The sequence below is a fragment of the Telopea speciosissima genome, chromosome 10 (genome assembly GCF_018873765.1).
Source record: "Telopea speciosissima isolate NSW1024214 ecotype Mountain lineage chromosome 10, Tspe_v1, whole genome shotgun sequence".
In the NCBI taxonomy this organism is placed as follows: domain Eukaryota; kingdom Viridiplantae; phylum Streptophyta; class Magnoliopsida; order Proteales; family Proteaceae; genus Telopea; species Telopea speciosissima.
Genome location: NC_057925.1, coordinates 12,173,006 through 12,186,613, shown reverse-complemented (window position 1 = coordinate 12,186,613; position 13,608 = coordinate 12,173,006).

The following is a 13,608-nucleotide window of genomic DNA, read 5'->3' as shown; positions in this document are numbered from 1 at the left end:
CGAACCAGCCGGCTCAGAGCAAGGAGGTCGGTATTTTACGGACGGATCGGAGAGGACGAACCGCCAAGGATATTCCGAGAACAAAGGAAAGACCCGGTTGAAAGGCGCGCACCGAGGCATGGAGAGGGATCGCGTCATACTCCCCGGCGTCCGAGCTCACCTCCCCGAGAAGAACAACGGGGTAGTCCCAGGGTCCAACTTCCAAGAAGAAGAAGAACAAGGAAGGATGGGGAGGACCGAGCTGACCGAATGGCCGACCACAACGGGATGACCGACCCCATCTTCCACGGGCCGAGGAGCTGGTTGGCCGAACACCTGAAACCGAGCGGAGAAACGGCTACGAGACTTGGCCGAGCAAGTGGAGGGATTGAAGAAACAAGCGACCCCGGATGCCTACTCTTTGGTTGGGCGTCACCCTTATCCTCCCGAGATCATGACCGCGCCGCTACCACACGGTTTCAAACCTCCCCGTTTGGCAGGTATGACGGGACAACCGACCGAGATCACATCAACTACTTTAATGCGATGATGACCATGTACGGGGAACCGAGATCGTTTCTTGCGAGCCTTCCTGCATCCCTCAAGGGCGCGGCGACCTCATGGTTTTCCTGGTTGCCGCCAATTCCATAAAAGCTTCGCTCAACTCTGTCGAGCCTTTGTCACGCGCTTCCGAGTAGCATGAAACATAAGAAGACCACGGTCAACCTCCTTAGCGTGAAGCAAAGGCCCGACGAGTCGATCCGAGCATTCGTCTCCCGCTTCAACAAGGAATCCTTAGATATCAAGGATTTGGATGAGGCCACGGCCCATACGGCTATGAGCAACGGATTGGCCGACATGGACCTCATCAAGGACTTGGCCCGAAGCCGACAAGAAACCTGGCCGAGCTCTTGGAGAGGTGCAACGAGTTTGCAAACATGGCCGAGGTCCTCCAAGCCCGGAAGGGCAACGAAGGTCGTGCCGACAAGAAAAGGCCGACAACCGGTGACCGAGAGAGAGACAAAGGCCAAGGACGGATCGCCGAGCCGAGTCGGATCGAGCTCGAGCCCCGACTACACGCCATTGAATGCATCTCGCAAGGAGATCCCGATGCAAATACAAGATGGGGGTACATCCGCCGACCCCGACCGATGCAAGCGGGGTCATCTCGGAATCCCAACAAGTATTGCCAATTCCATAAGGACATCGGTCACGACACGAAGATTGTTATCGGTGAAAAGAGAAATCGAAGAGCGATAAAAGCCGCCACTTGAAGAGATATGTCAAAGGAGGCCGAGAAGATCGTGGAGGTCGGCGGCCGGATGACCGAGATCGAGAGAAGAACCGAGCCTAAGGCCGAAACCAGGGCGAGTTGAAAGAGACGATGACAAGGTCGAGCCGAGAAGAAGGAGGGCGGATCCGGGCCTCGCAATGACAAGGAGCCCCATATACACTATCCTCGGGGGCCCGGCAAGAAGGTACTCGAAGGCTAAGGCAAACGCCGCTTCGTCGGGGTAGCCGAGATGCCCGCCAAGAAACTCAAACCGGCGGACGATTTCATTCACGAAGCCGACCTCGAAGGTATAAGTTTACCTCATGACGATGCTTTAGTGGTGCGGTAGAAATTGCGAAGACCCGTACACGGGTATTGGTCGATACCGGCGCATCCGTTGATCTTATGTCATTGGAAGCGTATCGACAATTCCCGGCGACGAAGCGCTTAAGCCGAAGGAACCTCGCTTCACGGGTTCTCGGGAGCGCCGCGACTATCAAGGGCTCGATCGATCTACTAGTCACAATTGGGCAAGCTCCACCATATCCCATCAAATTCATGGTGGTACGGTCGGTAGTGGCTTTCAACGCCATACTCGGCCGTCCGTCATTGACCGCCCTCCAGGCCATCATCTCCCCGACTCACTTGAAGATGAAGTTCCCCACCGAGAACGGTGTCGGCGAGGTCCGAGGCGACCAAAAGAAGGCACGAGAGTGCTACGCGACCTTCGTCAAGCAAAACAAGGGTAATGTTCGAGGAATGGCCATGTGCGTCGAACATCTCCCCGAGGATCAGCGGGATGAGCTTATCGAGAGAAGAGGTAGACCCGTGGAAAACTTGACCCCACTTCATCTCAAAGATGACCCAACCAAGGTGGTCCAGCTCGGATCACTACTAAATAAAAATCAAAGAAGGCGGCTCGGAGTTTTCTTAAAAGCGAACGCCGATGTCTTCGCCGTGTGGCTTGGCGATATGTCGGGCATACCCGGACATATAGCGAGCACCGACTCCATGTGGATCCGGTCGAAAGCCAATCCGGCGAAGAGAAGAAACTACGCACTTGATCGCAACCTGCAATCAAAGAAGAGGTGGAGAAGCTTCGCCGATCAGGTTTCATCCGAGAAGAGAAATTCCCGACCTGGTTGGCCAACGTCGTCATGGTCCCTAAACCGAATGGGAAGTGGAGAATGTGTGTCGACTACACCGACCTCAACAAGGCCTGCCCAAAGACGAGTACCCACTACCTCGGATCGACCTCTTGATCGACGCCACGGCAGTCACGAAATGCCGAGTTTCATGGATGCGTACTCGGCTACAACCAAATCATGATGCATGAGGAGGACGAAGTCGCATACACGCCTTCCGAACTGACCAAGAGAATTTTGCTACAAGGTCATGCCGTTCGGATTGAAGAATGCCGGAGCAACATACCAACGCCTTGTGAACCATATATTCCGCGAGCAGATCGGAAAGAACATGGAAGTCTCACGTGGGCGACATGTTGGTGAAAAGTTTGAAGGTAGAGCACCACTTGGCCGACTTGGAAGAAGCCTTCGGCGTATTGAGGAAAAAACCGGATGAAGTGAACCCCACCAAGTGTGCATTCGGCGTAACCTCGGAAAGTTCCTCGGCTTCATGGTCTCTGTCAGAGGCATCGAAGCCAATCCGGAAAAAATCAGAGCCATCCAGGAGATGAGTCCTCCAAGGACGATTCGAGAAGTGCAAAGGCTAAACGGACGTGTGGCGGCGTTGGCGCGATTCATGTCGAGATCGGGCGACAAATGCCTACCGTTCTTTAAGGCCCTAAAGAATATCCGGAACCCAAAAGATTTTATCTGGTCATCCGAATGCCAAGAAGCTTTTGAAGAGCTGAAGAAATATTTGGAGAACCCGCCTCTTCTCAGCCGACCTGAACCAACAGAGGAACTTCAAGTCTACTTAGCCGCCACTCCGTAGCGGTCGGTGCGGTGTGTTGATCGGGGAAGAGTGTCGAACTCAAAGGCCGATATACTATGTCGCCACGTTCTTGATGCCGAGACAAGGTATTCGGGTTCGAGAAAGTAGCATTCGCCTAATCACGGCTGCCAGGAAACTAAGGCCGTACTTTCAAGCTCACCCGATCGTGGTACGACCGACCAGCCACTCAAAAAGATATTACACAAACCCGACGCTTCGGGACGGCTGATTTCTGGGCGGTTGAGCTAAGTGAATACGATATAAGCTATCGACCAGGACGGCGATCAAAGGACAAGCCCTGGCCGACTTCATTGCCGAATGCACGGGGCCGAACATGAGGTTGTAGAGGAAAAGAGCGATCCAAGAGGTCGGGGCTACGGCCGACCCGATTTGGACAATGAATGTTGACGGCTCAAGCAATTCCGGAGGAAGCGGGGCCGCCTAATTCTTGTAAGCCCCAAGGCTTTCTGTCCAATATGCCCTACGGTTCAAGTTTCCCGCTTCAAACAATGAGGCCGAGTATGAAGCCCTTCTAGCGGGACTTTGAGTCGACAAAGCTATGGGCATAAAGCGGTTGAAGGTGCGAGGAGACTCCCAACTCGTGGTCAACCAGGTCAACGGAGACTATGAGGCAAAAGACGAAAGGATGATAGCATACTTGGGTCGAGCCCGAGATCTGATCTCCGAGCTCGAACACTTCGAGATGACTCGAATACCGAGAGAAGAGAACGCCGCGACGGACTCCTTATCTAGGTTGGCCGAGGCCGATCTCCAATATCTGAGCCGGTCAAGTATACATAGAAATATTGGAGAAGCCATCCTTACAAGATGAAAGCATAAAGCACATTGAAGAGGATGGGCCAACCTGGTTGGACCCCATCGTCAACTACTTGGAGAATGACCTCGCTCCGGGAATCGAGAAGAGGCAAGGAAGGTCAAGATCCGATCTTCCAAGTACTCGATGATCGACGAGTACTCTACAAAGGGCAATCTCGGCCCGCTTCTCCGATGTCAGGGACCGAAGGGGGCCGAGTATGCATTAGCCGAGGTGCATGAGGGAATATGCGGGAGTCACATGGGCGGCCGAGCTCTTGCATACAAGATACTTCGGCAAGGATTCTATTGGCCAAGAATGCGGGAAGAGGCCATGAAATACGTGAAGACGTGTGAAAAGTGCCAACTGTTCGCGCCAATCCCAAGCCGACCAGCAACAAAATTAACCTCAATGCTGAGCCCAATCCCATTCGCTATGTGGGGAATGGACATTCTCGGAGATTTCACCCCAAAGATCGGGAAACGAAAAATACGTAGTAGTGGCCATCGATTACTTCACCAAGTGGGTCGAGGCCGAGCCCCTTGCCACCATCACCGAGAAGAACATGGAAATTTTTTTCGAGATAAGGTCATCTACGGGTTCGGGCTACCGAAAGTTCTCATCACGATAATGGCGCACAATTCAATAACCCGGCCTTCCGAGAATTCCGAGCACTTCCACATTGACTTCCGACCCATCTCGGTCGCTCACCCACAAGCAAACGGACAAGTAGAAGTGTCCAACCGAACATTACTCGCGGCATTAAGAGGAGGTTGGATGAGGCCAAGGGGAGATGGGTGGAAGAACTCCCAAGCGTCCTATGGGCATATCGAGCGATCGTGAGAACTCCAACCGGGAGAGTCCATTTCGCCTCGCTTATGGGACCGAAGCTCTCGCACCGGTTGAAGTTATGGCTTCATCATACCGAGTGCTCAACTTCGATGAGAAGACCTATGAAGATGGGCTGCGAGCCAATTTGGACTTCCTCGATGAAGTCCGAGAAAATGCCCTACTCCGAAACGCGGCGTACAAATAAGACGGCAAGCTACTATGACTCAAGAGTCAAAGAGCGGCATTTTCGTCAAGGGACCTTGTTCTCGGAAAACTCAGCGCATCTCAGCCGAGGCAACAAGGAAAATTAGCACCAAACGGAAGGCCCGTACATAGTCTCCAAGCAAATTCGCCTGGCACATATTGCTTGCGGACTCGGGGCAAGAAGGTACTGAGACCTTGGAACTCGGAAAATTTGAAAAAGTTTTTTCAATAATTCAACATGATTGTATTCGGTTTCAGTTCCGACATTTGATTCAATAAAGTCTTTTCTCCAACACTCAACGTATTGGCAAGCTCCCAAGTCGAAGTCATAAGACCGGTCCTCATAGACCAGGCCGACATCAAAGACCGACCCTCATAGGTCGGCAGCCAAGTCATAAGACCGGTCCTCATAGACCAGGCCGACATCAAAGACCGACCCTCATAGGTCGGCAGCCAAGTCATAAGACCGGTCCTCATAGACCAGGCCGACATCAAAGACCGACCCTCATAGGTCGGCAGCCAAGTCATAAGACCGGTCCTCATAGACTAGGCCGACATCAAAGACCGACCCTCATAGGTCGGCAGCCAAGTCATAAGACCGGTCCTCATAGACCAGGCCGACATCAAAGACCGACCCTCATAGGTCGGCAGCCAAGTCATAAGACCGGTCCCCATAGACCAGGCCGACATCAAGGACCGACCTTCACAGGTTGTCAGCCGGGTCGTAAGACCTGTCCAAATAGACATGGCCGACATCTCAAGGGCCGCCATTCTTATTTGGCCGAGCCTAACAAAGTACAAAACTAAGCCAAGGCATTGGGCTCGGCCAGGAAGGATATTCGGCCAGGCGTCCGCGTATGGGGCGAATTAAACAACTAAGGTGAGGATCACAATGACCTCGGCGTTGCATGGTCGAAACCGCCGACAACGGGGAACATGGATAAAGAGAGACGAGTTCCTAAGCTCGGCTAGGGAAACAACTCGGCAGCTCGGCCACAAACAAAATAGAATACGCAAGGAAAAGAATATTGAGGGCGCCGAGTTCAAATACTTAGACAAATTTTGACAAAAATAAATTGTTTATTCATTGAAAGCCGACTGATCGGCACGGTTACAAAAGAGGCAGCTCGGCCCCACAAAAAAAAAAAAAAAAAAAAAAAATTATTTTACATCTCCGCCTCCTCGGCGGGGGACTTGGAAGCAGCCTCGGAGGCGTCCGCGGTGTTGGGCTCGCGGCGGGTCTTGAGGTCCGGCTACCAAAGGGACGACGTCGGTGAAGCGTGTGCCTCCGGGCTGAGCTTGGGTGACCTCGGCCCCCTCCTCATCTCCCATCTCCCCGCAAAAGTAGTCGCATCGTCGTCAAAGCGGAGAGATTGAGATCGGGATACGCGCCTTGATCTCGGCCAAAAGCTCACTCGGCCGACTTCAAAACCTTCGGCGAAGGGAGGCTTCCGATCTCGTGGCGATATTGGCGTACTCCTCCGAGTGGAGATAGTCGCTAATCGCCTCGCTCCGAGCCGTGGCCAGATTTTCCTTGGCCTTCTCCTTCACCTCGGCGAGCCGAGCCTGCAGGCCGGACCCTCTCTCTCCGCTGCCACCTCGGCCCGAGAGCTCTCACTTCGGCCTCGGCGCGTGAGCTTCTCTTGGGTCTCCGACGCCTCGAACGGCATCCTGGGCGTCTGATAAGCCTTCTTGCCTGGACGTCCCAAGGAATAGTTCTCGGTCGAGCCGCTCGAAGCGGAGCATGGTCTCCACTGCTTTGGCGAACCCCTACATAAAAGCATGAGAACAAAGAATCGGGATAAACTACACATATCGGATCATAGGCAAGAGCCGACAAGGAAACTTACCATATTGAAGTCTTGAAATAGGGTTGAGAGGAGCTCGGGGTCGGACAGCGCCCAGCTTCTCCTTGTCGGGGGAGCCGATCGGCATCCAGCCACTCCTTGGCGTGAGCGGCGACGCCAAGGCCGAGTCCCCGAAGAGGCGCCGGTCGGCCTCACAGGGACGTTGTTGGCCGAATCCCTCCCGGGACGTATCGGGAGATGTTGGTGGGGAGGCCACGGCGGAAGGCCGCCACTTGTCGGTTAACCGAGAGCTTCGGCGTTTAATGTCTCTCGGCGGGCTCCTCTCGCCTTTTCGTCCTTTCCCTTTCTCGGAGACACGGCCGACCTGTTCTTCTCGGCCTCCAGCCCGACCACCGCATCCGATGGTCCCGATCACCCCTTTCCCTTGGAGGCCTTGGAGGACTCGCCCGGGTTTCTTCTCCAATTCTTCTTCTTCCTCGTCATGCGATGATCTCGGCCCGTAGCCGAGCCGTGTCCATTGGTGGAATGTGGCCGACCACCGCAAGGGAAACCGAAAACATAGGAAACGAGTCGAAAAAGGAAAAGAAAACCAAGTTAAGGGGTCGGCTCGGACAACAAAGACAGGCTCGGCAAGGGCTCCTACCTGGGTCATATGCCAACTCGGAGAAACCCCTCGTCCGAAGGCCGAGAACATCGAAGGGCGGACGCTGGGATAAGGTCTAGCGAGGTCATCTCGTTCTCGGTCGGGGTAATACTCTATTGACATAATTCAGATTCATCTCCTTCCACTCGGTTCGGAGAGGGCTGTTGGGAATGGAAGCGAAGAAGAAACGGGGCTTCCAAGATTTGTTGAAGGTCGGCGTGCCGACCGAAACTTGTGACCGCCTAGAGCCGCTCCGCCCCGATCGGGCGCGAAATAATACCACCCCTTCTCGGGAGACTTCTTCAGAAGAAGAGCCGAGAGAAAAGCGCCACGCTAGCACCTCGGCCCATCTCGCAAGCAGGCGTAGAAGCCATAGACGGCCAGCCAGGAGTTCGGCACCACCCCAGGAGATAGGTGGAAGTGGTCCAAGATCCGGTCCACCGGAGACGGGAGCCGAAACTCCGTACTTGAAGGGCGTCTCGCAGAGCCACCTGCGGGCCGATGAAGCGGCCATCTCCCGGGATTAGGAACTCGAGCTGTATGTCCTCGGGGATGGCGTAGGTCGTCCTCGAGATAGTCGAGGTCGGCCTCCGTGATCGTGCTCGGCAGGCCGACACTTCCTTCCTCGGGCTCGGGGGCGTCGTGACGAGCCGACCGAGCCAGCCCCACCTCGGACGAATCTTCCTCACTTGACTCTTCATCGGAGGAGGACGACCCGGAGTTCTCGGCTGGGACTGCAGCCGTGGATTGGGCCGCGTGGTCGACTCCATGGGTAACGGGGCTCGGCCACCTCGGCCCGACGAAGCTCCACTACGTCGGGCTCATCTCGATGTCGAGCCCAACAGTCTATGGTGGGAGAGCGAACGGGAGTTCTCGGCTCGGACTCGTGCCCTCCGCGCCAGCGAGCGGTTCGCCCATAGGACTACTACAAACCGACATGTCAAGGGCGAGAAGACTTATCAAGTTGAAGAAGAGCGAGCCGGAAGGAAACGACAAGTTGATCACGAAGGATGACAAGGAGAATGAGGCTTCGGCCGAGTCGATCGCGGGCAAACAAGCGACGAGATCTACCGAGTTGACGGATCCAAACTTGCCGAGAAGTCGCAAGCGACGAGATCTACCGAGGTGATGGATCCAAACTTGCCGAGAAGTCAATAACTTAAAGAAGTGAAGAATGAATAGTTAGGAGTCACCTATTTATAATCCTTGGGTCCCTCTGATCCAACGGTCGACGAGCTCAACATGATCCAACGGCCCGATCAAAGGACGTTTAATTCCCGAGCCCGCCATAATGATCGGCCGACGTGACACCGACGCCCAACCGCCGATCGTGCAGCCAAACCGGAAGCAAGAATAATCTCGGCTCAACCGCAAGATTCTTCCCGACAAGCGCTCGGGAATTTCACTCATCGGCGCCGAGCCGACACCGATGAGTGGGGGCCTGTGATGGGGCATAAAACACCCCACCTATCGAGGGCGCCACGTGGCTGACCCGACCTCGCCGAGAACCGAGTTGGGCCGAGCAGAAATTGGGCCGACCCATATCCGATAAGTCACCCGACAAAGCCTGGTTTGTGCGAGCTTCCGGCGATCGAGGCCGAGATTATACGGGTCAGCCAAGGACTCCTAGCCGACCTCCATGGCCTACCCCACGGGCCGACCTCGTAGGGCGAGCCCTCCTCCATTGAGACTCCCATAGCACCCCACCGGGATCTCCGGCCACGTCGGACATCCCGAGAATCACGGGATAAGGACCGAGCCACGATCCCAACAAGCAACACGTAATCACACTCTACATGGACTCTTACCTTAATAAGAGTCCGACCCAAAATAACTCTCCACTCCGCTTTACGCGAGAGAACCTTCCGAAAGAAGGACTCCTACCATATCGGGACTCTCCCAACCGTCTCATCTCCTACTTACTCTATAAATACCTGGTATGGAGCTCTATTCCACATCTTGCTTTTTACTACGCAGATTCTGCGTCGCGTTGAAGACCCGACTTGAGCATCGGAGAGTCCTAGGCCGGAGCCACACCGGCCCTCTCGCGCTCATTGCTTGGTTTTTGCAGGTTCATCCGCGGGCGAACCAAGTACCGGAGGTTTTCACACGCAACAGTTGTTAACACAGTTAGTTAAGCAACACAGTCACACAGATGACATAGTGAGCAAAATATGTTGATACAGTTTGTTGGTACAATGTGGCAGTTGTCAGTAGGTACCAATGGATTGTATAGATATATATATATAGTATTATGGCAGTGTTTCTAGAGACTGTGATAATGTACTGGTTGAGTTGGATTCGTCAAATAGGTCAAACATAGGTTGGATAGTTTATTAAGGCTTCTAGGCATGTGTAATAGTATTTGGAGATGTTTGGTAGACGCTTGACAGAGGTTGGAAACAATAGGGTTTTGATTCATATCAGTTTTCGAAAGTGCATCATAGAGCATACGAAAGGGGTAACTTTTGAGCCAATTTGTAACATCCAATTGGTAGAATCTGAAGAAGTTATGAAAATTGTAGTGCGATGAGTCATCTTTGCAATGCAACTGGAATCATTGAATTTTGAGTTTGTGCGGAGAACTTATATTGATTTCTGTACGGTCGCATGATTTAGGAGCAAATCTAGGTTGCAAGCTTGGAGATAATACGGAATACAAAGCGCACATTCCAAGGTGTTTTGATGGTATTCGGACTTCTGATGATGTGAATCTCATTTTTCATGTTTTGAGCATATGGGTCATGTGACGTGCATGATGAAATGCTTGGTGATAGTATTAAGATGTGTTGGAGGTGTTAGAGATGAGTTGGGAGTGTTTGAAATATTTTCAAATGTTTTCAGGATCTTTCGGCATATGTTCATTGCATTTCGATGCCCAAGGGTGTTTTAATAATTTTTCCCATAGAATTGATATGATAGGTGGCATGTTTGAAAAGCCCAAGGGCGTTTTAATAATTTTGCATGGGTCAATATGTAGTGGTGATGGCCTAGAAGATATGTGCTATGTGAAACAATGTTTGAAATGATGGTAGTTTGCATGGTAATGAACTTTTTGTGATTATAAAGGTGTGGGGCCCACCAGGGGCTTAGGTGGCCTGATCACATGGCATTGAGGTGGCTAGTTTCATGGTGTGAGGTGGCAAGGCCACATTTCATATGGATTAAATCCACTTAGGTAGCAAAGGACTTGCGCATGGGCGGCAACAAAGCACCTGGGCAGCATTGCCCCTAGCCACGCACACACGTTGGATCTGATGGATCTTATTAAAGGAGATTGGATTCCTCACATCCAACGACCCATCTCTCTGCCAATAGGGTTGTGATGCAAGAAACTTGCACGATTTTAAATAATGACTTTCTAAATGTCACGAAAAAGCTCTAAAATGACAAAATTACCCCTCAACCTTCATTTGGCCATAATTTGGCTGTTAGGTCTGTTTTTTAAGACCCATCTCTCTGTCACAAGAACGAGAGCTACACATTGGCCGGGATTGCTTGAAGGAGCTCATGTGTGCTCAGAAGTGCTTTTCGTGAAGGTTTTTTTGTGCCAAATGTTTTTGGATGCTTGGATGGGCTTGAGATCACTTCCTTGAAAGTGCATGAGCATATTTGCTCTCTAGAGATGACATTGGGCTTGAATCTTCAAGTGGGTAGTTCACTTTGGTGAAGTCTCTCAACCGTCTTTTGTAGATCCTAGGTTGTGTAGTGATATATGCCTAGTGGATCATATTAGGATTGTGATTTTATTCTTTACCTCTTTATTACATTGTAATAACCTTGTGAGTAGTTGTTCACTAGGTATTTGATAAAAATCCTAGACAGATTTTGGTGTCTATAGTTGGTGAATGTTTGGGGTTGTTGTCCTTCGTCTTTGTATGATCAATGATTGAAGCTATATCTGTTATTGAAGTGTTAGAGGGTATTTATGCAAATACGAGACTCAATATGAGTATTGCACCGTGGATGTAAGTTTATTGTCTAACCATGTATATTTGTGTGTTATAGTTTGTTATTTATGCATTTTGAAATATTATGGTGTGTGTAGGGTGGTTGGTTACTCTAGATAGGTTTACCTAATCTTGGTGGTAAGCGAGAATACATACAAACTATAGCTGGACAATGGGGTGACCCAGCCATTGGTGTTGAAATTGATTTCGTTCAACTCTTAATAGCCTGTGAGTGTGTGTTTGAGATTGGTGACCGTCAATGAAACTTTGTATTTTGGGAAAAATTTTTGGAGACTACTGATTCACCCCCCCCTTTCAACAGTAAAGGTTAGTTCAACACATTTATAATAGTAGCACTTCAACGATGCGATGGGTGTTAGAGACAAAAAAAACTCAATTGTTTTCTTGGGCCTCATAAAAACAAATGGAACAAACCAAGCAATTCAAAGACCTTCAGCTGTACATCACAAGCAGATAAACAAACCAGGATTGATTCTGCAATGACAGATCTTTCATTGGCATATATAAATATAATGAAACAAATGAGTAAATGACCCACAACGAACTGAGATTCTTCATATGCATCATTCTTTAATGGACGTTACCAAACACAAAAAAAAATATTTTTTTAAAATAAAAATAAAGAAAAATAATACAAATGATACTAAATAGGGCTTTAATATGCAATTTGTTTTATAGTTCTTGCCAAAAATTATGTTTAGCAAGAAGCAGGGTATTTTATGCTATTTATAGTAGTAATTAAAGGACATCGGATTGTAAGATTTTTGAAAAAATGTATTTTATATTCGTAGCATAGTATATATTGTTGTGCTATAGCTCATATGGTATATAATAAGGGTGTCAAGTAGTTCGGAATCGGGTATTCAGTTCGGGTTTGATTCAGTTTCAGGGAGTATTAGTGTGATCCAGATCGGGACCAAGTCCCGCCTCAATTGTGAAATTTGGAACTCGTACCAAACATGTACGATTCTGGTTTCTGTTCGATTCTTACATGGTTTGGATCCACTTCCTATATTTGGTTTATATTGTAAATAAATAAATAAATAAATAAATAAATAAATAAAAAAAAAAAATATATATATATATATACTAGTATTATAAATCTATTACTAATATTAGTAAAATATATATTAAAATATATTAATATTATAGAGTATTAATATAGTATAATTTATTAGGAAAAATATCTACCCCCTCCCCTCTAAATTTGCCTAATATCAATCCAGTACCTAAGTTTTGAAAAATATCTACCTCCTCCTTTACTTTATAAAGATTTTATCAATTGTACCCTAAACATTAAAATGTCATTAAGGGATAATGTGGCATGTACAAAATTTGTAAAACCCCAAAATACCCTTAACCCAACCCAACGCTAACCTAACCTAACATTCTCTCTCCTCTCTCACTCCTCCCCATCCCTCATTTCTCTTTCCTTCTTTCTTCTCCGATGAACACCACCACCGTCACACCTGCAACTCTTCTTCTCCAGCGAAACCAGTGAAAGTCGGCATGTCCAATTATTCTAAAACCCTAAATTACCCTTAATTTAATTCCAATTTTACGCTCTCCAATCCCAAAACCCATTTTTCATCTATTTCACCCAAAATCCCCTTTTTCGTTTCTACATCTTCTTCTCCTTCTTCCTTGCACGCCCCACACCTGCAACATCAAAAAGATCTTTTTCTCTTTCGCAAAAGCGATGAACACCATCTCTGTGAGAATTACAGGGACCATGAAATAGAGAATCAGCTTAACCTTTGTTCAAGTTCAAATAGGGATTTTCTGCTGAAATCCTTTGAAGGGGAAGACGACATGGATTTGGACCATTTTCAGGTTCAAATAGGGATTTTCTGTTGCAACCCTTTAAAGAGGACGATGATATGGATTTGGAACTCATGATGCTGCATAATCTAGCTGGGCCTCCAAGATTTCTGTTCACCATCAAAGAAGAGACAAAGGAGGATTTGGAATCCGAGGATGGGAAGTCCAGAGGTGATAGAAGCCGAGTGAAATCTTGACAGTGGAGATCCCATTTTTGACTCCTTTGTCTTCACCGGAATTTTTCACTCCACCGCTGACCCCTGTGGACTCATGTAACCACCATGGATTCAACCCTCTCTATGAATCAT